Source organism: Rhinoderma darwinii, chromosome 1 (genome assembly GCF_050947455.1).
Source record: "Rhinoderma darwinii isolate aRhiDar2 chromosome 1, aRhiDar2.hap1, whole genome shotgun sequence".
In the NCBI taxonomy this organism is placed as follows: domain Eukaryota; kingdom Metazoa; phylum Chordata; class Amphibia; order Anura; family Rhinodermatidae; genus Rhinoderma; species Rhinoderma darwinii.
In genome coordinates this window covers 473,693,271-473,719,809 of record NC_134687.1, presented here as the reverse complement: position 1 = coordinate 473,719,809, position 26,539 = coordinate 473,693,271, and the positions used below count along the sequence as shown (strand labels likewise).

The following is a 26,539-nucleotide window of genomic DNA, read 5'->3' as shown; positions in this document are numbered from 1 at the left end:
CTCCTCTGTACAACGCCCACTTGGTCGAAAGTAAAAATACGCTCACTTGGGCATTAAGCAACTTATTAGCATAAATCTAAAATCGCTAATAATGTGGTAAAAATAGATTGTTTTTTTTAAATAAAAAGCATTACTGTCACCTACATTATAGCGCCGATCTCCTTACTTAGGAGACCAGGCACTTATAATGTGGTGACAGAGTCTCTTTAAGGAAGAAAAAAAACAAAAAAAAAACACAACAGCTACTTGGATGACATGAAAGCACTGGCCTAAATCGTTGAGTAATAGAGATTTCTCATGGCTGAGTGCATTGTAAAGTTTAGAAATAGCTCTCCTGCAGGAACAATATGAAGCTTTCACAGTGTAACCCCAATCAGGAAGATCACAGCGCAGTTTCTAGAAACCCAGCCAGCAGGGTGAGGCCATGGACTCCGCTTAGAAAAGGATATGCAATGGCAATATTTACAATGTTCAATTGTAGACTAACTTAGCCCTTATATAGAAGGATAACTTTATGGTTTTCCCGATTCCTCATTGATGGCATCCAATCAGCTAAATACACAACTTCAAAAGAAATCCATCATCAGACTGAACCCTTTAATATGAGGCATCGGAGATATGCAAGGTGCTTCAGCAGGTGCCATTATACCTGCTGAACCGCCAAACTCCCATTTAAGGCACATGCTGTATTCTAATTACAGAGCCGACCGACCATATAGAATGAAGGGGAAGCAAAGCTCACCAAAGCCCCTCAAACAGCTGATCGGTGGAGAAGCAGAGAGTCGGACCCCACCAATAACACATTGAGAGGCCATACGTTTTAGGTTACCGGATAACTCCTTTATAAGGGAACAGAACTATATGCTTTATCAATATTGATATTGGTCATTTATCCAATTTTAAAAAGCAAACACTTGCATAACTAATATCCTTTGTAGCTTTAATGTCTACTTCAGAAATGTTCTGCTGGAGAGGAGACCAGAACAGATTATGAAAAGGAAGAGCGTGACTGACAGAATGACAAATTGTCTGGAGACTTAGTACAATACACAAATCATAGTCACCCCAGCGCAAATACTCAGCTGTTTATACCGCGACAGATAAGCCGCATTATTTCATCTCTCGCTGTATTCGGAGATTAATAGAATAACCCTCCTCCATAATATGAGCTGGTAAGAACCTACTTAGCAAGGTCAACTTAGGTAATATCTACTGCGCATTGTGTGCATGATAACCTGCATAGTGAAGATGCGAATGGTAAAAATAATAATAAATGTCTGCATTCGACAAGGACAACCACAAAATGGAGGAGACGATACAGGTCCAACTTTAAAGCGCTCATTACACAGCGTAGAGTAGAAAAAAAAACAGCAATTCCTACTATAATCTCCGGCTTTCCCTCGATCATATTGTGCAATGAAAATGATAAGAGTTCTTTATATTTTTGGAGATCAGCCATTTACACCCCCTCCTCACAATCCTGTGTCTGGTTGTAATACAACTGGCTACAGAAAAGGCTTTCCCAAGTGCTCCGTCTGTAATAGGAGACAGAGTGTTAAACCCCGACCCTTTTTAATCCCCCTCCCCCCAGCAATCTGACAGCCAAGTGACTAAATGTACTCTTACATAGCCAGACGTGGGCCGTGCAGACGAACGGCGATCAACGAGACAGCGCTCGTTTGCTCCTTTCACAAGGAGATAGCATGGGGGCGAGTGCTTGTTCCCATACATTTCTATCATGCCAGCAGCAGGGAGATGAGCTGCAGACATAATATTTTCTGAATTTAAAACGATACAATCTTCCGATGAACAAGCGTTTGCTCATTCATCTGCTGATCGATGCCCTGTTTACACATTGAACGCTCGTTTGCCCGATAATTGTCCGGTGTAAAAGGGCCCTTGCAATAAAATATTGATCACAATCCCAACTAATTATTCTTTATGTCTTTTTAGGTTTTAATAATAGGAACCATTTAGACAATAGCTATACCCTGAAGAGATCACCTTAGGCTGCCTTAACATCTCCTTTAGGCCTAATTCAGACGAGCGTGTTCGGCCCGTGATATACGGTGCATGTGTCGGCCACATTTCCCGGACCGAACACACTGCAAAGAGCCGGGCTCCTAGCATCATAGCTATCTATGACGCTAGGTGTCACTGCCTCAATGCGTGAAAATGGTCCCGTACTGTCATCATGTTTTCAGTGCGGGACCGTTTTCAAGCATCGAGGCAGTGACACCTAGTGTCATAGATAACTATGATGCTAGGAGCCCGGCTCCCTGCAGTGTGTTCGGTCCGGGAAAGGCAGCCGACACACGGACCGTATATCACGGACCGAACATGCTCGTGTGAATTAGTTCATATGCTGTACATTCAGCATGTACGTCGGGGAAACTGTCCAGTTACATCACTGGCGCTACCTCAGAGAAGCACCAGTGACGTAGCTTCCCCAGGTACGAGATAACAGCTGTGGATTTTGGCTGCTTGGAAGGTGCGATAGGGCCACCTTGTGGGAGGGGGGTTCCCAGAGGATCCCACAGAGCAAACATTGGCTTCCTCTCCCCGTGATGTAAGGCAGAGTGTGCGGGCAGGGCGGCCTCAGTTGTGTCGGGAAGCTCCAGTGTAGTTGACCATGTATGGACAGTTCCGTAGCTGGAGCTTCCCGACTAATACATTCAACGACGGCCTGTGACGGATGACATACAGTGGCATCAAACACCCACAAGCGATAATGGTATCCATTTAACGGATATTATGGGGTGCCAGGGTGAGCCTTCTCTTCAAGTCTATTGTTTCCCCTAAGATAACTGGGGCACGAGGTGTCCAGCAGTCACACATTTAGGGTATGTGCACACGGTGAGAGGCTTTTACAGCTGAAATGACAGACTGTTTTCAGGAGAAAACAGCTGCCTCGTTTCAGCCGTAATTCCTCCTCCTCGCATTTTGAGAGGCTTCTCTGACAGCCGTAAATTTTGAGCTGTGCTTCATTGAGTTCAATGAAGTACGGCTCAAATTACGTCTGAAAGAAGTGTCCTGCACTTCTTTTGACGAGGCTGTATTTTTACGCGTCGTCGTTTGACAGCTGTCAAACGACGACGCGTAAATGACAGGTCGTCTGCACAGTACGTCGGCAGATGCTTGCCGACGTATTGTAGCCCTATTTTCAGACGTAAAACGAGGCATAATACGCCTCGTTTACGTCTGAAAATAGGTCGTGTGAACCCAGCCTTACTCTGCCTCTACATGCTTACCACACTGAACTGTAACATCCCTACTAAAGTGTGCACACACACACAAACACACATCTGCTTGCATATTTTCAGACTGTAAAAAAGTGGCTTACCAGCAGTAAAACCAACAAGAACAAGGTGCACCATCATGCAGCTGAAGCGAGGCAGTCAGCTTAGTCCTAAAAAGCTTTAACAGGAGCACTCCGGATAACGCAGTGTTATGCCTGTGAGGGAGGTGCATGACACAGGGATTCAAAAGGAGAAGTCATGCATCGCCCTTCAGGTCCTGCACAATGAATTACTTCACTATCGGCTATTTTGTCAGAAACCGTTTGAATGCAGAACCAAAACACAGTTTAAATAAATTCAATCAAAATTAAAATGTAGGAAAATTCTGCCCCCAATTCCATTTCTATGACTCACAATACAAACTGTATGCAATGGAGACAGATACAATCTTGCTATTCAACTAGAATGACCAAGTGGTCTCATCTCATCCAGACTGTGAAAACATTAGAAATACTAGGACAATAGATATCTCCTGGATACACCTTTATACTAGCCAATGATCGGCTAACGGGTACTCATTCAACCGCTCGCTTCAGATTATTGTGTGTTAAAAGGGTAGCGGATTAGACGACAACCGAGAAAACACTAGTTTGTTGGCTGATCGCCTGTTTTACGCGGCCCAAAATATGGTCACTAGTCGAATGCGATACTGACAAAATACAAAATGTAGGAGCATTAAAAAAATGTATTAACGATGGTTCGTCCCCATTAATTTCAATCGTTGCTGTTTGAACAGAGCAAATCAGCGTCGATTGACATGCGGTTATCGTTCAACGCTAGTTTCCAGGGCAAAAATCTGAAGATCATTATTCTGTACAGTGGTACTATATGTACTACTTTCTTCATATGTACATATCCTAAATAGTTAAATTGACCATGCAAGGAAATGCTAGAACAGAGATTCCTAGAAGGCTATCATTTAAAAGGCATTTATTTTCCCTGATCATGAGGGTATTTTTCAGGTAATGCGGTCACAGAATGGTGAGCAGTTATCAACTTGCAGCACTGAATACTGCTTCAGCGATAGTCCGCAATGGAGTCCGCAATGGAGTCCTCTGTTCCTTACTTTGCTTTTAAACTAATCATTCACTGACCAGGGTATAGAAATTTACAATCCAATAGGAAAATAAGCAAACCTGAGATACACCTAAAAACAGCACAATATTTGTTTACTTTTGCTTAACTTTAGATTAGGCTAAGTTCACACTAGCGTTATCAGTTTATCAAAACATTAAAAACGGAAAGCAACATTTCCATTAGAATTACCATGGATTCCAATGGTAATTATTCTGTTTCAGTTGCTCTTTGTTTACCTCCGTTCGCTAGGTTTGCATTTTTTTGAACGGAAACAAAAGTGCAGTCTGCAGATCTTTTGTTTCCGTCAAAAAAAAAACAGAAACCTAGCAAACGGAGAGCAACTGAAACAAAAGAATTACCATTGAAATCAATAGTAATTCTAACGGAAACGGTGCTTTCCATTTTAATGTTTCGATCCTCTCTTCCTCTGACGGAAGAGAGGTAAACGTATACCAACGGTAGTGTGAACTTAGCCTTACCCATCAATTATTCAGTTGAAGCCTTCATAATATCTATATGAAAAAGGAAGAACATATAAAAAAATAAAAAAAAATTAGAGCTGGTCGGCCACATCACTGTTATTGAATAGCCCTGATTTGTACACATACAACAACATGTATAATTAAAAGGGAGCGTAATTTAGTAGCTGGAATTAAACTTAATGGTTGATTTTATTATATTCTGCACCCAATTCTACACCAATTTGGGTGGAGACAGTCAAGAACGTAGAGAATGCAGATATCAAGGTCTACCCTATTGCCTATTAAAGTGTCATACCATTCAACAGCAGAGGCTTCATCAGCCAGTGCCATATAAATTTATAACCATATTTCAATATCCCAAGTTATTTAGATCAGGGGCTGAGCTGCTTGAAATGAGAATAAAGGGATTCTCTGAACGGAGCTACATATCACTTCACCTTTCCTTGTTGCTGACAAGCTAGAACAAGGAACATGATGGTTGCATTGAGAAGGAGGAACTTGTATTATCTTTCATATCTATACTAAATCCTAAGCAAACATAGAAAAAAAAAAGGAAACAAATGCACTGCATGTACTCACTTAGCCTCCTGGCAGGACTTTGGATGCAATAGAGAACTTGCGCTGTGCTTACTCCCACATATCACGTAGACATAGAAGTGTCATTTTTCACCCCATTTTTATCTTAATAAGGACAGACAAGCGGTGACTTAGTTAGTAGTGCTATTGCTGCACTTCAGTGTTATCTATTCCAGTATGCCAACATGGAGCACTGAAATTTGCAGCACTTGGGCCTATGAGAAGTTAAAGAGGCTCTGTCACCACATTATAAGTGGCCTATATTGTACATGATGTGATCGGCGCTGTAATGTAGATTACAGCAGTTTATTATTTGGAAAAACAATCATTTTTGACGGAGTTATGACCTATTTTAGCTTTATGCCAATGAGTTTCTTAATGCCCAACTGGGCGTGTTTTACTTTTTGAGCAAGTGGGCGTTGTGGAGAGAAGCGTATGACGCTGACCGATCATACACTTATCCCCATCCATTTATTCTGCACAGTGATCTTACTAGATCACTATGTGCAGCCACATACACACACGTTAACGTTACTCAAGTGTCCTGCCAATGAACATAGAGAGGCAAGGAAAAAATGCAGTCTAATCATGGGCATCGGCGCCAGGCTCGAGAGGATCAGGAACGGCGTCAGTCAAGATCTTTTATTCAGAGGACAACGCGTTTCTGGACCGGACTGGTCCCTTCGTCAGGTCAGTATACCTGACCTGACGAAGGGACCAGTCCGGTCCAGAAACGTGTCGTCCTCTGAATAAAAGATCTTTTTGATCATATTACCCGATTCCGTTCCTGATCCTCTCGAGCCTGGCGCCGATGCCCGTGATTAGACTGCATTTTTCCTTGCCTCTCTATACATATTTTGTCCCAGTTACTAAGGATTTAGCACCGAGGGACCGCAGTGGGTGGCAGCCGGCAATCTAGACTTTACCACTCCTATATAGTCTCGGAGGAGCGCCGCCATTCCCTCACCTTTTTTTTCTGACAATGAATAGACATTACCTCCAGCCAGGACGGAATGTGTATTCAGAATACTGACACTTCACTAACGTTTGTGGTTGATTTACAGCACAGCACATAGTGATCTAGTAAGAGCACAATGTGCTGTGTAAATGAATGGGGAGAAGTGTATGATGCCGATTGGTCACGGATTGGTCAGCGTCATACACTTCTCTCCACAACGCCCACTTGGCCAAAAAGTAAAACACGCCCAGTGGTCCATTAAGAAACTCATTAGCATAAAGCTAAAATTGTTTTTCTAAATAAAAAAGCACTGCTGTTACCTACATTACAGCGCCGATCACATTATGTAGAAGATAGGCCACTTATAATGTGGTGACAGAGCCTTAAAGTCATGGAAAGACAGAATGATGGATAACAAGGGTAAGTCTGTAAATACTGCGGATTTTCCGCAACTTATTTAAATTGCGGGAAACCCGCAGCGTAATACAATAGCAGCAGAGTGGATGAGTTTGGAACAAATCTTATCCACACTCTGCGTGAAAAAACACAGCCGAAAAATGGTCATAATTTGACCTGAAGTGAGTTTTTTAATTCGCAACTTGTCAATTTCTGCTGTGTGAATTGCAGGTTTTCCCCAATAAATTCAATAGGGAGGTAAAACCCCAAACAAAAAGCAAATGTTACAACTTTGGCGCTGGAAGAGCTGCGATTCCGCTGCAAAAATTGCAACTCAGAAAAAAATACTTACCCATAGACGCGTCTCTCTGATGTCCTACAGCCCAGCATCCTGGGATGACGTTTCATCCCATATGACTGCTGCAACCAAATCACAAGCTTCAGCGGTCACATGGGATGAAAAGTCATCCCAGCAGGCCAGGATACAGGACAGAGGGATGCTACACCATGGACTACGGGCAAGTATAGGCAATTTTTTTGCCTGCTGTTTTCCGCAGCAGACATTCCGGCCGAAAAACTGCACCGCAACTTCGTGCCGTTTTTAGACCGGAATTCCCTGCTGTGACCAGGGCGCATATGCGCTGTACTTTTACGCAGCGTATCCACCCTGTGGGTGCATAGCCTAATAAATATAAGCCAAGATCACAAAGGGAAGAGGCGGCTGGTATACGGTTACTCAGACTCAGCCAGGTATGCACCTGTAACTCGGTTTCAAATAGTTCTCACCACCTACTTTGTTCACATTAACTTTCCTTTTTCTAAATGTGTCACTATATCCCTTTGTGTTAACAAAGGAAATTCTGTGGCAGAATTTATATATCCATTTACAATTTGGTATGTTACTTATATTACTTAGATTCACATAACATAGGGGTTGCCTATTGGTCTCAACACTGGATACATTTACATTGCTATATACCCTGTGTGTAGAGTCCATTACCATTGTATGCTTACCAGCTTAATGTTGTTTCTATCTTTATATATTTTTCATTGTGTTTTCTTTTTAACAGATAATTAATAAAAAATACATTTTATATCCACATAATGGTCTTTCTTGGTTATATTACTCTGTCAAGGTCAAATTTCTGTGGGTGCATAGCCTAATAAATATAAGCTAAGATCACACAGGGAATTTTCACAACGGTTTTTGCCAAGGAAGTATTTTGGCACAGAGCGCAAATAAGCAATGTCAGTAAACAGGAACTTGTGTATGTTCATTGAGAAATTCCTCGAGTGGCTGCGGAGTGCTAGTTTCAAGCAGTTTTTAAATGGCAGAAAGCTCTAGGTGTAGAATATTTGTGGCATTTTTGAGTTCATCGAAATGTAATAGAGTGGTTTTATTTAAAGGAAAAAGCCTGAATTCACGCAACGCTTTGCTGTGTTTTTCATAGTGTTTTTATGGTCTGCAGCGAGAAGTTATAGTGAATTATTAAAAATGTTACATACAAAGCGTTTTGGTTTGTGTGATTATTGGGGTCAGTGGCAATTTTATTTTTTTTGTGCAAAATGCAGCATATGATGGATATGGCTATTCCCCATAGGCTGCACTATAGGACTTAAATTACAGAAACCACCAAAAAAGCAAGTACGCTGGTGTTTTTACATGCAATTTTTCAAGCGGTTTAAAACCCAAAAAAATATTTGTGAAGGCGGCTATTCCAATAATTATTTTTATTTTTTTTTGTCAACACTGCAACAAAAAACAACGTGCTGATCCATAAATATGAGATGCAAGCTTGTCGGGGGATTTCAGATTATCAATGCCTTGCCACCTCTAAGCAACGTGCATTCACAAGTCAAAGAGAATCAAATCAACTCTGTTCTACTTGGCTAGAATCTGGTTTCCACGCGGTTTTTCCTCATATTTGTGAAAGGACAGAAAATATGGTGACAAAAGAAGAAATACTGAATGTTAATGGAGAAAGCAAAGAAAAAAAAAAAAAGAACTGTTACACTTCCTTGCAAAGCTTGTGCTCTACAGAGGATGTCCATCTTTGATAGATGGCTTAGGAATACAATTATGCACACAGTGATATGTTTCTAATGTCACAACTAAAATCGGTCAATCTCCCATCTATGGCCAGTTTAAACACACACACACACACACACACACACTATACTTCAGAAAGAACGCGTTTCTTACAACCATAAGCAAATGGAGAATTATATATATATATATATATATATATATATATATATATATATATATATATACACACACACACACATACATACACACACACACACACACACACACACTACCGTTCAAAAGTTTAGGGTCACTTCGAAATTTCCTGATTTTTGAAAGAAAAAGCATTTTTTTTTCAATAAAGATAACATTAAATGACTCAGAAATACACTCTATACATTGTTAATGTGGTAAATGACTATTCTAGCTGCAAACGTCTGATTTTTAATGCAATATCTACATAGGTGTATAGAGGCCCATTTCCAGCAACCATCACTCCAGTGTTCTAATGGTACATTGTGTTTGCTAACTGTGTTAGAAGGCTAATGGATGATTAGAAAACACTTGAAAACCCTTGTGCAATTATGTTAGCACCGCTGTAAACAGTTTTGCTGTTTAGAGGAGCTATATAACGGACCTTCCTTTGAGCTAGTTGAGAATCTGGAGCATTACATATGTGGGTTAGATTAAACTCTCAAAATGGCTAGAAAACGAGAGCTTTCATGTGAAACTCGACAGTCTATTCTTGTTCTTAGAAATGAAGGCTATTCCATGCGAGAAATTGCCAAGAAACTGAAGATTTCCTATAACGGCCCTTCAGAGGACAGCACAAACAGGCTCTAACCAGAGTAGAAAGAGAAGTGGGAGGCCCCGCTGCACAACTGAGCAACAAGACAAGTACATTAGAGTCTCTAGTTTGAGAAATAGACGCCTCACAGGTCCTCAACTGGCAGCTTCATTAAATAGTACCCGCAAAACGCCAGTGTCAACGTCTACAGTGAAGAGGCGACTCCGGGATGCTGGCCTTCAGGGCAGAGTGGCAAAGAAAAAGCCATATCCGAGACTGGCTAATAAATCAACTGGCAGCTTCATTAAATAGTACCCGCAAAACGCCAGTGTCAACGTCTACAGTGAAGAGGCGACTCCGGGATGCTGGCCTTCAGGGCAGAGTGGCAAAGAAAAAGCCATATCTGAGACTGGCTAATAAAAGGAAAAGATTAATATGGGCAAAAGCACACAGACATTGGACAGCGGAATATTGGAAAAAAGTGTTATGGACAGACGAATCGAAGTTTGAGGTGTTTGGATCACACAGAAGAACATTTGTGAGACGCAGAACAACTGAAAAGATGCTGGAAGAGTGCCTGACGCCATCTGTCAAGCATGGTGGCGGTAATGTGATGGTCTGGGGTTGCTTTGGTGCTGGTAAAGTGGGAGATTTGTACAAGGTAAAAGGGATTTTGAATAAGGAAGACTATCACTCCATTTTGCAACGCCATGCCATACCCTGTGGACAGCGCTTGATTGGAGCCAATTTCATCCTACAACAGGACAATGACCCAAAGCACACCTCCAAATTATGCAAGAACTATTTAGGGAAGAAGCAGGCAGCTGGTATTCTATCAGTAATGGAGTCGCCAGCGCAGTCACCAGATCTCAACCCCGTAGAGCTGTTGTGGGAGCAGCTTGACCGTATGGTACGCAAGAAGTGCCCATCAAGCCAATCCAACTTGTGGGAGGGGCTTCTGGAAGCATGGGGTGAAATTTCTCCCGATTACCTCAGCAAATTAACAGCTAGAATGCCAAAGGTCTGCAATGCTGTAATTGCTGCAAATGGAGCATTCTTTGACGAAAGCAAAGATTGAAGGAGAAAATTATTATTTCAAATAAAAATCATTATTTCTAACCTTTTCAATGTCTTGACTATATTTTCGAGTTATTTTGCAACTCATTTGATAAATAGAAGTGTGAGTTTTCATGGAAAACACAAAATTGTCTGGGTGACCCCAAACTTTTGAACGGGAGTGTGTGTATATATATATATAATATATATATATATATATATATAAATACATATATTTATTTCCCATGGATGCATAATATGAACTAGAAAATTTTAAAATAACCACAACTCCTCTGTGCTGTAACATCACACCTCTCAGTATGAAATATCAATCCGGTATGTTGGTGCTGTGCATATATTCTGTTCACAGTAGAACTGAAGGTTGGGGTCACCAATCTAGCCAACTCTTCATACGATAGTGTGGAAACATTAAAAATAATTGAAAAAAAATAAAAAAAATACTAGGTTTACGATACCACAAGTGTATTTACAACTATTTATAAATGCCCCTTACTATGACAAATACCTGCTATGCAAGGGAGCACGAGGGGGGGGGGGGGGCGACCCCTCAGATGGTTTCAAGTTTATGTAGAAGCATAATTTATCATATAAAAAGTTATACATAAATGTTCTGCATCCCTTTGAAACAACATTTACAGCAGACAATTTAAAAAGACTTGCCCACGGCAGTGGAGGGGATGGGTACTCATAACTAAACTAAGCCATGAAACAGCAACACTTCATATAAGGACACCTATAAGGCTCTGTTCACATCTGCGCTATGGCTTCTGTTTGTAACGGTACTAATTCTTCACAAAACGGACACCAGAGGTGCTCAACAGACCCCATTGACTTAAATGTTGTCCGTCTGATACCGCCAAGGTGTCCGTCAATTTGAGCGGAAAATTAGTGTTGCATGAAAAATAGTGCTGTCAAAGACGACTGAATCTGCAATTGATGTGGACATAGCTTTAGATAATGAAAAAGGACCACCACAGCCACTGTCTTATACACCACTTCTAAGCCCATCAGCAGGAGAACTATATCAGTCAGTGGCTTTCACTCAAACCATGTTTTCCCAAGAGTTCCCTTTAGGCTATATTTACATCTGCTTCGGAGGCTCCATCAGATTACCTTGTTTTTTTACGAATGCATGCAGAACTATTTTTCCAATCAAAATGACACAAAGCTAAGTGAAACACAGTGGACTCCATTATGAATCAATGGGGTCCGTCAGTTGTCTGTTGTGCGACGGATCCATCACAGCATTGTGGCTTCCATTATAGACGGCAGCCACAATGCTGATGTGAACAGAGCCTCGAAGAACTGATAAAGTGGTGTACAACAACCCTAGAACTCAGTTCAGAAGAATGTACAGTGTGCTCTGTACACCCACAGGATCGGATAAAAAGCAGTTAAGCTGTAAGGAGGATCTGGGGGTTTGGGACCCCAGTTCTCACGATCCGGTGGATAAGTGATCATTTCTGATTTTGAGAATACCCCTTTAACTTTTTAAAGCCTTATGTAAATTGACACTATTTCAAGACAGAAAATATAAAGCATTTTAAGCTTTGTGTCAATTTACTTTGTACATAGAAGAAGCATATCGTACCGCCAACAAACATACCAACTGGATTGAAAGGGGGGCAGTGAACTCAAAAGGTTAAATGTTCAGCTAATTTAGATAGCAACAACCTGTAAAGTATTACAAAAATGGCATAATATTAAATATTACAAATGTATCCAAAGACCTGTAGTACAAATCCCATTCGAGGTCCAGTGACTCTGAAGAGTTGCAGGATAAAAATAAAATATCTATATGCAGGTTTATATGAAAAGGGTTTTGTGAATACAAATAAGATGTTTTGAACAAGTTGTACAAATATGCGCTGGATGATCCTGGCACTAGCGTTAGCCAAGCCGTGGGCTGTGCTGTGATTCATCCAGTGCAGAACAGCTGGCATTGTATAGTACAGTACTCTCCGCAATTCCTTTCCCAGGTTCAAGCTGTGGCATACAACAGGTTGAGCCCCTGTTAGAATAGCAGCTTTGCCAACATGCACACAGAGATAATATGCCAAATAGGTAGCATTATATGTGGCTCTATGAATTCTAGCACAATGACACTTCCCATCTGTACGCAGAAGGACATTAGAGACAAAAGCTAGAAAATGTTGGCACCCACCTGATGTTTGGTCTTTTACCTCCATTATGAACATAGAAGTCACGCAGCTCAGAAAGGATCATTAGCATATGAGCCATCGAATATAAAAAGAGACAGCACAAGAACAGAATGTATAACTTGGCTTCCAATAGGATGCGGAAACATGTACCAGATATTCCACACTGCACAGATTTATGAAGCTACAATACTGGCAGCACTCTGAACAGCGGACTTTGAGAAATGGATAAAACATAGCCGAATATATGGAGATTCTTTAAATGCCGCCTGGCTTTCGTAGCAGATTTTTAGCTCTGGTCTTAAAAATGATAAAAAGGGGCTACCTAGAGTGTTCTGCCTAGGATTGTCTGTGTGGGTTTCTTCCCACACTTCAATAACCTACAGATGATAGATTAACTTTATTACTATGAAAAATCGGTTCTAGTGTAAGTGATCCGTTCCGATGGCCCAAAAAAGAAATAGACACCTTTGCAGCCATAAAGCCAATGCAGTTAGAAACTTATTAGCCCCATGAGTAATTTCCAAATAAGATAGGGTTCCCTTTATCAACTGGATATATGAAAATGTGTTTTCTTAACTTAGACAACCCCTTTAAGAAATATTTAAATACACTATGAAGCTCACTATGCAATACGGCTACAACAAAATAAAACTTAAAAAAAAATAGCTGTGGCTGTCTAGCCGGTTGTATACAGCAGTAAAGGATCATCATTTCTAATCAAATCTCCATCTGATAAATTGCCTGGAAACAGATCCACTACAGATCACGATTTCATAATAAAACTAGACAAAAGGCTTAACATTTCTAATAATCTAGTTATCAGTTGGAGATAGTAAAAATCTAAATTTCAGATAGTCATATCCACATATGGTAATTATAGAACGGCAAGAGTATATTCCGAGCAATGAAAAGGTTAAAAGGAAACATCTTCAAAATTAAATGTCCTTGCTCAGTCACCGGGGAAATCCTTCTTGCTCTTAGCCAGATCATTTTTACAGTGTTCTCTACGGTCAGTGTCAATTTCTGCTTCAGTAATCCCTAGAATGGGTACCAGAAGTGACAGCACCAACAGTCGCCTTTCAAAAGTCCTAACACACCCCCCTTTGGGGAGATGACCTCTGGTCTTTGTTTTTCTTCAATGCCAAACCGCTGATCTGGAAAGGTCTTCGGCTACATTCACACGAGCGTGTCACGTTTGTGTGCACAAAAAACGGATTGTATTTCCTGAATTTCATGTCCGTGTGCCATCAGTGCGCGCTGCGTATGGAATCCGTGTGCGCTGCGTATGGCATGAGATTTTCATGTCCGTGCAAGCACTATTTTTTATTTTATTTCTCTGCATTTCAAGTAACTGATGTGTGAAACACGGGCAGAACACAGATATAGCCCGTGTGCTGTAGTTTCACGCACCCATGCACGACCACATCTGCAAAAACGCAGCAATATATGACATGCAGAGAGTTTCACGCAACGGACACTCGCTGCGTGAAAACTCACGCTTGTCTAAATAGCCCCATTGAAATGCATGGGTCCGTGAGCTATCAGTTATTTTAAGGAACACGCTCGTCTGAATGAGCCATTAGTGCGTACTAGTGGACTTTTTTTTTTATAAAAAGACACTAGATTATAGCTATATAGTACTCATTTGCTGTCCCAAATTGCTACAGCCTGGGAATTCAGAAACATTTTACGGATGCTAGCTATTTATAGAGATCAGTCTTCTGATGATAGAAAAAACTATTTTCAAAAGTCGGGAAAATATTAAAATAATGTTGCTTGATCAAAAAAAAAAAAAATTCCAATTAAAACGCAACACTACATTTTGGATAACATATAATTGTCTGATCAGTGATTCTATGTCCCCCAATAGCTTTTCCTAACCTACTAGCTTGTTTAGACTTGTAGTGACTCCCTAAAAAAGGATATGCACGATCATTTGACATGGTAGATTAAGGATATGCCATAAATGTTAATCAAAGGAATCCTACTTTAAAGAGGCTGTCACCAGATTTTGCAACCCCTATCTCCTATTGCAGCAGATCGGCGCTGCAATGGAGATAAGAGTAACGTTTTTATTTTTAAAAAACGAGCATTTTTGGCCAAGTTATGACCATTTTTGTATTTATGCAAATGAGGCTTGCAAAAGTCCAAGTGGGTGTGTTTAAAGTAAAAGTACAACTGGGCGTGTATTATGTGCGTACATCGGGGCGTTTTTACTACTTTTACTAGCTGGGCGTTCTGACGAGAAGTATCATCCACTTCTCTTCAGAACGCCCAGCTTCTGGCAGTGCAGACACACAGCGTGTTCTCGAGAGATCACGCTGTGACGTCACTCACAGGTCCTGCATCGTGTCAGACGAGCGAGGACACATCGGCACCAGAGGCTACAGATGATTCTGCAGCAGCATCAGTGTTTGCAGGTAAGTAGCTACATCGATTTACCTGCAAACGCTGATGCTGCTGCAGAATCAACTGTAGCCTCTGGTGCCGATGTGTCCTCGCTCGTCCGACACGATGCAGGACCTGTGAGTGACGTCACAGCATGATCTCTCGAGAACACGCTCTGTGTCTGCACTGCCAGAAGCTGGGTGTTCTGAAGAGAAGTGGATGATACTTCTCGTCAGAACGCCCAGCTAGTAAAAGTAGTAAAAACGCCCCGATGTACGCACATAATACACGCCCAGTTGTACTTTTACTTTAAACACACCCACTTGAACTTTTGCAAGCCTCATTTGCATAAATACAAAAATGGTCATAACTTGGCCAAAAATGCTCGTTTTTTAAAAAATAAAAACGTTACTGTAATCTCCATTGCAGCGCCGATCTGCTGCAATAGGAGATAGGGGTTGCAAAATCTGATGACAGAGCCTCTTTAAGGCAGCGTCTACATTTTGCAGTTTAACTTGACTGTTAAAAATATCTAAAGACTATCCCAGATCTTCTATTTCTACCCTCCTTCTCAGACGACCGGGCTGGCTGTAAAAAAAAACAAAAAAAAACTGGTTGCAGAAGAAGCCTCCCCCAACTACTCTACCTGCAATAGGAGACCAGGACTGTTAAGCCCATCCACTTGCTTAAGCCCCACCCTTTCAGGCAACCAAAAATGGAAGGAATTTGGAGCAAATTAAAAGGAGGTTTTCCAGGATTAAAAAAAACATGGCTGTTTTCTTTCAAAAACACCTGTCCACAGGTTGTATGTGGTATTACAGCTAAGCTCCATATGGGTTTTCCCATGAAGGACATATCCACAGGATAGGTCATAAACGTCAGATAGATGCGGATCCCACCTCTGGTCCCGGCCACTTACTGATTACATGGTTGGGAGTTACAGAAACAGCAGAGATCAGCGTGTTACGCGGTTACTCCCATAGAACTGAAAGGTAGTTACAGAAACAGCGTAGCTCGCATGCTACGCTGCTTCCGTGACGGCCATTCACTACTATAGATCGTTTTTTTAAATAAAAAGCATCACTGTCACCTACATTATAGCGCCAATCTTCTTATGTAGGAGACAGGGCACTTATAATGTGGTGACAGAGCCTCTTTAACTGCAGTACCAGACAACCGATGGACAGGTGTGGTGTAGTTTCTCAAAGAAAGCAGCCATGTTTTTCTAATCCTGGAAAACCCCCTTTTTGCAAGAAAATTCTGAAGACAAAAATCGATCTCCTGTTAGATTATTAATTTCTAGGTTTAGCGTTACTTTAATATGGTTACCTCTTTACTGCATAGAAATAAATTTAAAGATTTCTATAGTAAATGGCCAATGATTTATCAGCGGTTATTTGCCATTGTTCAGAAGATCTTAGGCCACGGTACCCAAACAGAAACAAAAGTATACAGGAAAATCTTGCATCACTTTGTGTATGTGTGAGTGCAATACGCAGAAATGACAATGATCGTGACATGTATTAAGAGGATAAGTCAAACAAGCATTTTTCAATCATAAAACACTAAACTCATGTTAATATTCCTTAAACCGTAACATAGGCGTTACGTACAGTGTTTATTCAATCACCCAAGGCCAAGCGACAGGCACTAATCCCGCCATGCCATAATTACCTTAATGAATAAAGTGCACACCCCCCCTGCCCCCCCCAAAAAAACAGCCCTTTACGTGTGTAAAAAAAAATCATAAATATGTTAAAGGTATTAAAGCTCCTATACATAGCAGTCATAGCCACCTCCGTGCACAAAGCGTTGAACATGAACTAGATCAGCGATGGTTACACAATTAGTATGGTCGTTGCCTGCGCCGCATCACTCTGGACGTCCATGGCAGGCATTGATGTGCACGGTTAAATTATTTAGAACTCCCCAACAGAATGGCTGCTTAGTGCAATGCTTCTTCAAAGTTAGATGAAGCCTACCAGAGAAAATGATCATGAATATTCCACAAAATATATGTGTGAGACAACATAGGACTGTGCCGCCATGTAGTAAAGTGAAACTTGGCAGAAGGGAAGGTAAAGTTATGTACATTGTGCAAGAGGGATGAAGCTGAATACAAGGCCCTCCGGCAATAAACGGGGCAAAGGTTCTAAACAGTTATTGGGGAAGTGACTATCGAGCAAGTCTTGCAATAAAGAACACAGATGTGTGGTGATCTCTGATCAAAAAGAGGCGTTTATTCACCCATCCACTCCATTGATCCTCCACGCTCCTCATCATGTCTCTGGGTATGTGTACAGGTTTTTTCAGCCCTTTGTAGCCTCCACAATATTATGCTATTTCAGCCAGTCATATTTCTCTTGGCTATTTGAGCCTTTATACTGTTGACATATGTTTTCTAGTAAAAACTTTTTACGTACTACTGATTTTATTGCATAGATTGTGCACGTATTATTACATGCACCATATATTGTGCAGGCTACGCATATTGACATACTTTACACGCTGCTCATCTAGCTGATTACATGGCACTATGTATGGGACTTACCTCCCCATACCCCCGATTTACTTATTACTTACCTATAATTGAGCGTGTGTTAGGTCTCTAGTGGACGGTTGATTCTGTTGGTTCTGGTCTTTTTCACCTGACCCTGTTGTACATGTCTCCGTGTTTATTGTATCAGATCTCTTTTCCCATTATTTGTCATTGTTATTATATTTAATAAAGATTTTTTGTACTTTTATTTTTTGAGTACATTACTTGCTTTAGGGTTGTGTCCCATTTTTGGTTCGTTTTTAGGTCTATATTCTTGTGATAACTGGACAGCACCAGGTAATCTCCCACATATAATCTCTTCATGAGGCGATCGATCCTCCAGTGACACAGGCCCATAAATGAAGTCCCCACATCTTCCAGCACTTGACATGCAAAACACCAACACCTAAGGGTATGTGCACACACAAAATCAAAAAATGTCTGCAAATACAGAGAGGTTTTCAAGGGAAAACAGCTCCTGAGTTTCAGACGTTTTTAAGCCACTCGTGTTATTCGCTGCGATTTTTACGGTCGTTTTTGGAACGGTTTTTCTATAGAGAATGAAAAACGGCTCCAAAAACGGCTCAAGTGACATGCACTTTTTCGCTGGGGTTTTTTTTTTCCGCGGCCGTATTTCAAAACGGCTGCGTAAAAAAAACGCCCTGTCGGAACAGAATGCCGTTTTTCCCATTGAAATCAATCGTCAGATGTTTGGAGGCGTTCTGCTTCTGATTTTTTCGGCTGTTTACAGCCGAAAATAAGCCGTGTGAACATACCCTAACACAGATGGTGTAAAAGGCCAATCTTCTGGTACACTGCACCTGCGCATACATGGGGTATCGAAGACATTACCTTACAGTTTGAATATCCTTTAAGACAAAACAAAAATAAAAAAAAATCTTGCATAAATTTTCCCAGGGCTTTGGCAGCACAGCCAGAAAACGTAGGCACTATAAATAAGGAATATGATAACTTATTAAAATTCAGTTTGCAAAACACCTACATTAATAGGACCCAGCATCGCTCTATCACATTGCCACATTTCACAGGAGCTCAGTCAAACGCAACAAAGCATTAGAAGCAACTGTTGAGATCAAATGGTATATAATTTCTGACACACCGAAATATCCTGCCGAGCTGAACAATGCTGACAGCAATTGCAACATACATTAAACGCTAACAAAGAGATGAACTGGGAGTTCAGAAGAGCTTACCAACAATTACATCATTTTATGAGCGCCAGTTACGATTTAAGAGCAATAAACATGCAGCTGCTTTTATGAAGAAGAGCTCGTGTGTTTATTGAAACGTCCTTGCCGTTTTCTGGTATGCATTGCACTCATGTCCCGCGTCTTGATAGCCGGCGTAACAGGTGCACTGTTCATTTGATGACATTATTACGCAAGTACAAGCGACACTCAGTCACTTCTTGTTCGTGTGAGGCATTTCTATTCATCAGTGTGACTTTTCTGTTTCCACGTAGGCTGTCAAATAAGACTAAATATGCGTATAAAGTCTGCGTTTTATATACAAATATTAGATTCATGCTGCGGGATCGTAGGGATAACTGGCAGCTAAAACAACATTTTACCAGCTTTAGTCCTGGGAAGCACGGTGGCCCAAATTGATCAAAAGTGGCCTCATTGGAGCCAATGTTGAAGAGTTCCATGGCCGAGCAACTGCATGCTAGAATTACATCGCCAAGAACAACGCCAAGCATCGGCTGGAGTGGTATAAAGCACGCCGCCACTGGACTCTGGAGTGATGAATCTCCTTCTATATCTGCGTCTGGGTTTGGTGAATGCCAGGAGAACATTACCTGCCTGACTGCATTGTGCCCACTGTAATGATTGGTGGAGGAGGGATAATGCTCAGACCCGTATTTGGCACTAGGCACTCGGGGTGCAGTGCCTTGGGCGTCCAGCAGGGGGGAGGGGGCTGCAGGATTTGTGTTTTTTTATTTTTTTTCTAAAAAAAAAAAAATTTACTTTGTGATCTGACCGACCAGCGGTAAGGTCACTCAGTACAGAACAGCGCCTTACAATCGGTGTCTGGTGGAGATGCTTGGAAAAGCAGCCCCGTGATGTAAACAGACAGTGCGCAATGTGGATGCAGATAGCGGCAGCAAAGTAATCAATGCTAGGGTAGGAACAGGTTTATCATCAAGTACAATTGTAATTTCCTCCAAACATCTGCCCATTAATTTCAAATGGGAAAAACGGCATTCTGTTCCGATGAGGCGTTTTTTTACGCGACCGTTTTTCAAAGCAACCGCACTAAAAAACGCCCGCGAAAAAGAAATGCATGTCCCTTCTTGAGCAGTTGTTGGAGCAGTTTTTCACTGACTCAATAGAAAAACCGCTCCAAAAACAGCTGTGAAAAAACACGAGTTTGAAAAAAAAAAAAAAAAACTGGCTGAAAATCAGGAGCGGTTTTCCCTTGAAAACAGCTCCGTATTTTCAGAAGTTTTTTGCTAAGCGTGACCATACCCTAAGGGTATGTGCACACACACTAATTACGTCCGTAATTGACGGACGTATTTCGGCCGCAAGTCCCGGACCGAACACAGTGCAGGGTGCCGGGCTCCTAGCATCATACTTATGTACGATGCTAGGAGTCCCTGCCTCGCTGCGGGACAACTGTCCCGTACTGTAATCATGTTTTCAGTACGGGACAGTAGTTCCATGGAGAGGCAGGGACTCCTAGCATCGTACATAACTATGATGCTAGGAGCCCGGCTCCCTGCACTGTGTTCGGTCCGGTACTTGCGGCCGAAATACGTCCGTCAATCACGGACGTAATTAGTGTGTGTGCACATACCCTAAGACTGCAAGGCAATACAATGTACAAAGATAGCGACAGCACTCTGCGAACACTAATGCCACCTAAACACTATAAATAAATATGCATCGCTGCTGAATCTACTTACAATAGTGTGAGCCCACCTGCCACGACAAAGTGATCGCAGAGTGCGGTCGCCACTTTTGTATATTGTATTGCCTTGTAGTCTTATTTATAGTGTTTAGATGGCATTAGTGTTCACAGTGTGCGGTCGCAATTTTGTGTGTATATATATATATATATATATATATATATATAGGGCTGGGCAATTAATCGAAAAATAATTGAAATTCACCAATTAAAATCGACGTCCTCTTGTGAATTTCAGTTTTATCAATTATTTTTCCCCGGTTTAAAAACTGTATCTGCATCTTCAGGACGTAGATACAGTTGAATCCAATGGTAGAGCAGGGAGATGTAAGGTCCCTGCTCTGCAATTTACTATGTGTTGACGAACGCGAGGCAGTGACATCATCGCGCCTGTCTGCGCCGAGCCGTACAGACCGGAGGGGCAGAGGGATCTCCTCCACTAATCACTGGAACAGGGTTAGGGGAGTATGTACAGTGAAGGAAATAAGTATTTGATCCCTTGCTGATTTTGTAAGTTTGCCCACTGCCAAAGACATGAACAGTCTAGAATTTTTAGGCTAGGCTAATTTTACCAGTGAGAGATAGATTATATAAAAAAAAAAAACTGAAAATCACATAGTTAAAATTATATATATTTATTTGCATTGTGCACAGAGAAATAAGTATTTGATCCCCTACCAACCATTAAGAGTTCAGCCTCCTCCAGACCAGTTACACGCTCCAAATCAACTTGGTGCCTGCATTAAAGACAGCTGTCTTAAATGGTCACCTGTATAAAAGACTCCTGTCCACAGACTCAATTAATCATGGGCAAGACCAAAGAGCTTTCTAAGGATGTCAGGGACAAGATCATAGACCTACACAAGGCTGGAATGGGCTACAAAACCATAAGTAAGACGCTGGGTGAGAAGGAAACAACTGTTGGTGCAATAGTAAGAAAATGGAAGACATACAAAATGACTGTCAATCGACATCGATCTGGGGCTCCATGCAAAATCTCACCTCGTGGGGTATCCTTGATCTTGAGGAAGGTGAGAGCTCAGCCGAAAACTACACGGGGGGAACTTGTTAATGATCTCAAGGCAGCTGGGACCACAGTCACCAAGAAAACCATTGGTAACACATTACGCCGTAATGGATTAAAATCCTGCAGTGCCCGCAAGGTCCCCCTGCTCAAGAAGGCACATGTACAGGCCCGTCTGAAGTTTGCAAATTAACATCTGGATGATTCTGAGAGTGATTGGGAGAAGGTGCTGTGGTCAGATGAGACTAAAATTGAGCTCTTTGGCATTAACTCAACTCGCTGTGTTTGGAGGAAGAGAAATGCTGCCTATGACCCAAAGAACACCGTCCCCACTGTCAAGCATGGAGGTGGAAACATTATGTTTTGGGGGTGTTTCTCTGCTAAGGGCACAGGACTACTTCACCGCATCAATGGGAGAATGGATGGAGCCATGTGCCGTCAAATCCTGAGTGACAACCTCCTTCCCTCCACCAGGACATTAAAAATGGTTTGTGGCTGGGTCTTCCAGCACGACAATGACCCGAAACATACAGCCAAGGCAACAAAGGAGTGGCTCAAAAAGAAGCACATTAAGGTCATGGAGTGGCCTAGCGAGTCTCCAGACCTTAATCCCATCGAAAACTTATGGAGGGAGCTGAAGATCCGAGTTGCCAAGCGACAGCCTCGAAATCTTAATGATTTACAGATGATCTGCAAAGAGGAGTGGGCCAAAATTCCATCTAACATGTGTGCAAACCTCATCATCAACTACAAAAAACGTCTGACTGCTCTGCTTGCCAACAAGGGTTTTGCCACCAAGTATTAAGTCTTGTTTGCCAAAGGGATCAAATACTTATTTCTCTGTGCAAAATGCAAATAAATATATATAATTTTGACAATGTGATTTTCTGTTTTTTTTTAAATATAATCTATCTCTCACTGGTAAAATTAACCTAGCCTAAAAATTCTAGACTGTTCATGTCTTTGACAGTGGGCAAACTTACAAAATCAGCAAGGGATCAAATACTTATTTCCTCCACTGTATATTTTTATCAGGCACTATTGGGGGCCGCTGCGGGGCCATTATACGGTGTGGGGGCAGCTATGCGGGACTTTATACTGTGTGGGGTGCAGCTATGGGGGCATTATACTGTGTGGGGGCAGCTATAGGGGTATTATACCGCATGGAAGTCAGTTATGGGGCATTATACTATGTAGAGGCAGTTATAGGGGACATTATACTGTGCGGGGGGCATTTTATATACAGCAGGCTCAGGGGATAAATAATAATTCAATGGCGTAGCATGCAAATAGGGGGCATGGCGTGCAAAAGGGGTGTGGCCTAAATATTCGCTTAATCGTGATCAAAGTTACAGGTTTAATTAATCGTGATTTTGATCATATATATATATATATATATATATATATCCATCTAGATCTGTGTTTGTATGTGTATAAGTTCCAGTATGTGTGCGTGTGTGTGTGTGTAGATGCGTACACACACATCTACTTCATTATCTGTTCTCAGAGAGTTATCACTGTGTGTTATCTGTGGTGTTACATAGGACTGCAGGTAACATCTACTACATTATCTATACCTGTGTGGGTATATATGGGTCTGTATGTGTACATGTGTTTGTGTGTGTATACATGTACCTGTATGTATGTACCGTATTTTTCAGACTTTAAGACGTACCTGACTATAAGACGAACCCAGGTTTTTAGACAACAAAAAAATAGGAAAAATATGACTTGTTAAAAAAAAAATTTTGTAAATAATTAGTCGCAAGATCACGCTTGCTGTGCTGTAAGTCCCACACAAACGGTACCGAAGTGTTGGGATTGTGAATAGACATCGCGTCCTGGCTGGAAGCGATGTCTATTCACTGTCAAGACACTTCAGTAACGTTAATGTGTGAGTATGTGACAGCACGTAGTGAAAAACGCAGGATCACTATGTGCCGATTACATGAATGGAGAGAAGTGTATGACGCTGATTTTCTAAATAAAAAACACTGCTGTAATCTACATTACGGCGCCGATCACATTATGTAGAAGATAGGCCACTTATAATGTGGTGACAGAGCCTCTTTAAGGAAGAAGCAGTCAGGGGGCCCAACACTGCTGACTATAAGACGCAGGGACTTTTTAGAAAGATTTATTCTTGCTAAAAACTGCGTCTTACAGTCTGAAAAATATGGTGTGTGTGTGTTATTTTTTGCTTGCCATGACTAAATATGTACCTTTAAAAGTAAAGATATACATGGCTACATCTGTACATACATAAACGCATTAAATAATCAGTGTCAAGCAACTTTAACGACTTTTTAAATAGAATTTCAATGGATTTTGTTGTGTGATCTCACACTGCAGCAAGTTACCAGTCACGATAAAGATGACTACATCGTTACAGTATATATGTGGTTCATTTTTGGTTTCAGGATGGCAGCAACAGAGGGTCTTGCACAGGGTGCCATCCAACTTAACGCCGTCCCTGCTCAGACTTATAGTTTATGTAGCACTGCAGCCATTTCTGGACAGCGCTGAGGGAAACAGCTGATCCACGGCACCACTGGAGGGCACCAGGTAGGGTATGTATTATTTTACAATGCTGTATGTCACAGTCCCTGGGACCCGAGGCTCGCTTCAATTGTTAGGACACAAATTCAATTAAAAGCGCAAGCGAGGCAAGGGAACCACTAGTTCTCTTCCTCGCTTTACTTTTGGCGCAGGCGGCGCGATTACATCATCGCGCCATCTGGCATCGTTCCACTGGAGCAGACCTGATTAGAAAAGACTAGGCCTGCATCAACGGCAAACGTAAATGGTAATCCCGAGCAGACGCTAGTAACTCCTAGCACAGGGATTCCTTTGTATCTAAAAAGGAGTCCAGCACTAGGTTCACTGGTCACCGCACCAGAGATGCGCCATAATTCTGGTGCATCTCGGGTGATCCTGCGCCGCTTACAAGGCTCAGTAAACTGAAGAGTGGAAGATCTAAGCGGTCATTGGTTAGTTTACATCACGTGGTGGCCGGTTACCTAAGTTCATTGGCCTACTTAAAAGTAGGTCAGTGACCCGGAAATAACCTGCAACCATGTGATGTAAACTAACCAATGACAGCTTAGAGCGGTCACTGCTTAGTTAACGGTCACGGACCCAGGAAGGCAAGTTTAATAATTGTTTTACTTTTTTATTTATTAGTGTTACTAATGTTTTTATTTGTATTTTTTTTTACAGGTTCGGTTGTTGGACTACTTTGGATTTGATGATTACTTAGATGACGGCGTTTTTAATTTCAATAAGGTGTTGATGCTTTTTTTTTTTTTTTTTTTAATTAGTACTACTGCCTTAGAAATGTTTGATGTCTAATAGACAGCATCCATTTCTAAGGCAGGGCTTAGTGTTAGCCGGTTAAAAGACTAGCAGTAAGCCCCCATTATTACACCGATATCCACTGCCACCAGGGGTACTGGGAAAAGACGGGTAGGATCCAGTACCAAACCATCTGCAGCAATGGTCGGGGGGTAGCCACAGGCTGGTATTACTAGGCTGGGAAAACCCTAAAACAGTGGCCCTTCCCACCCTGGCAATGCCAGCATACTGCTGCTATGTTGTATCTGGCTGGTTCTGAAAAGTGGGGGTGGGGGACCCCACATTTTTTTATTTATTTTTTTTATTTAAAAAAATTAAACTATGTGGGTTCCCCCCCACTTTTCAGAACCAGCCAGATACAACATAGCAGCAGCAGGCTAGCATTACCAGAGTGGCCCATGGTTTTTGGCCTTTCCCAGCCTAATGATACCACCCTGCAGCCGCCCCAAAGGCCAACCATCACTTCAGATGGTCAGGGTCTGGATCGTACCCGGCTCTTCCCAGTACCCCTAGTGGCTGTGGGTATGGGATAATAATGGGGGGGTTACTGCTAGCCTTTTGACCGGCTAACACTAAACCCCACTTTAGTAATGGACGCGGTCAGAGATTGGTAAGGCGATAGTAATAAAATAAATCAAAAAATATTTTTCCTAAAATAAAAAAAAAAAAAAGCCTACACAACCCTTGTTAACCATTTTATTAAAAATAATAATAAAAAAAAAGCGGTAATCTAATTAGTCCACGTATCCGAAGCAGTCCAACCTGTAAAATAAACAAAACACAATCCAACACATTAAAAAAAGTTTTCATGGTAGAAATTTGCATTAACTCTAGATGGTTATGAAGAGTGATCAGATGAATTGCAAAGGCATTATTTGCCATGAAAATTACCTTAAATTCCATGTACACCTTTTAGGGGCAATTTTTATTAAATAAAAAAGGTCAGTGTGATTAGTGCAACTTTCTAAATAGTTTTTATTAAAAATTTGTTTTACTTTTTGAGATACAGCTGCTCTGTATTCTCTATACAGAGCAGTTGTATCGTCCGCTATTAACTGAATCCGTCAGTCCTGCGGACCAGACGGGTTCAGTGTCAGCGGGTCCTGAGTATTTGGCACGCAGGATCCAACTGCAATCTATCACATCTAAGTTATGAACTTAGATGTGATAGATTCCAGCTGGATCCTGCATGTCAGGGACAAGCAGGACCCGCTGTCACTGACGGTAGCAGGATTTAGCGCTAGATACAGCTGCTATGTATAGAGAATACAAAGCAGCTGTATTTTTAATAAAACCTATTTAGAAAGTTGCACTAATCACACTGGCTAACCTTTTTATTACAAATAAAATTGGCCCCGAAAGGTTTACATAGCCTTGAATCACAAAAAAATAAAATAAAAAAAAAGATTTCCACAGCATTTCACCCGTCACAAAATGACCTTCCAACATAATTTCAGTGA

General features: G+C 41.4%; 1 protein-coding gene across 16 annotated transcripts in view; it reads right to left on the bottom strand.

The window, feature by feature from the left end:
• Positions 1–26,539, bottom strand: part of NCOR2 (nuclear receptor corepressor 2) — a 429,457-nt gene that overhangs the window by 389,125 nt on the left and 13,793 nt on the right. The window lies entirely within an intron of this gene.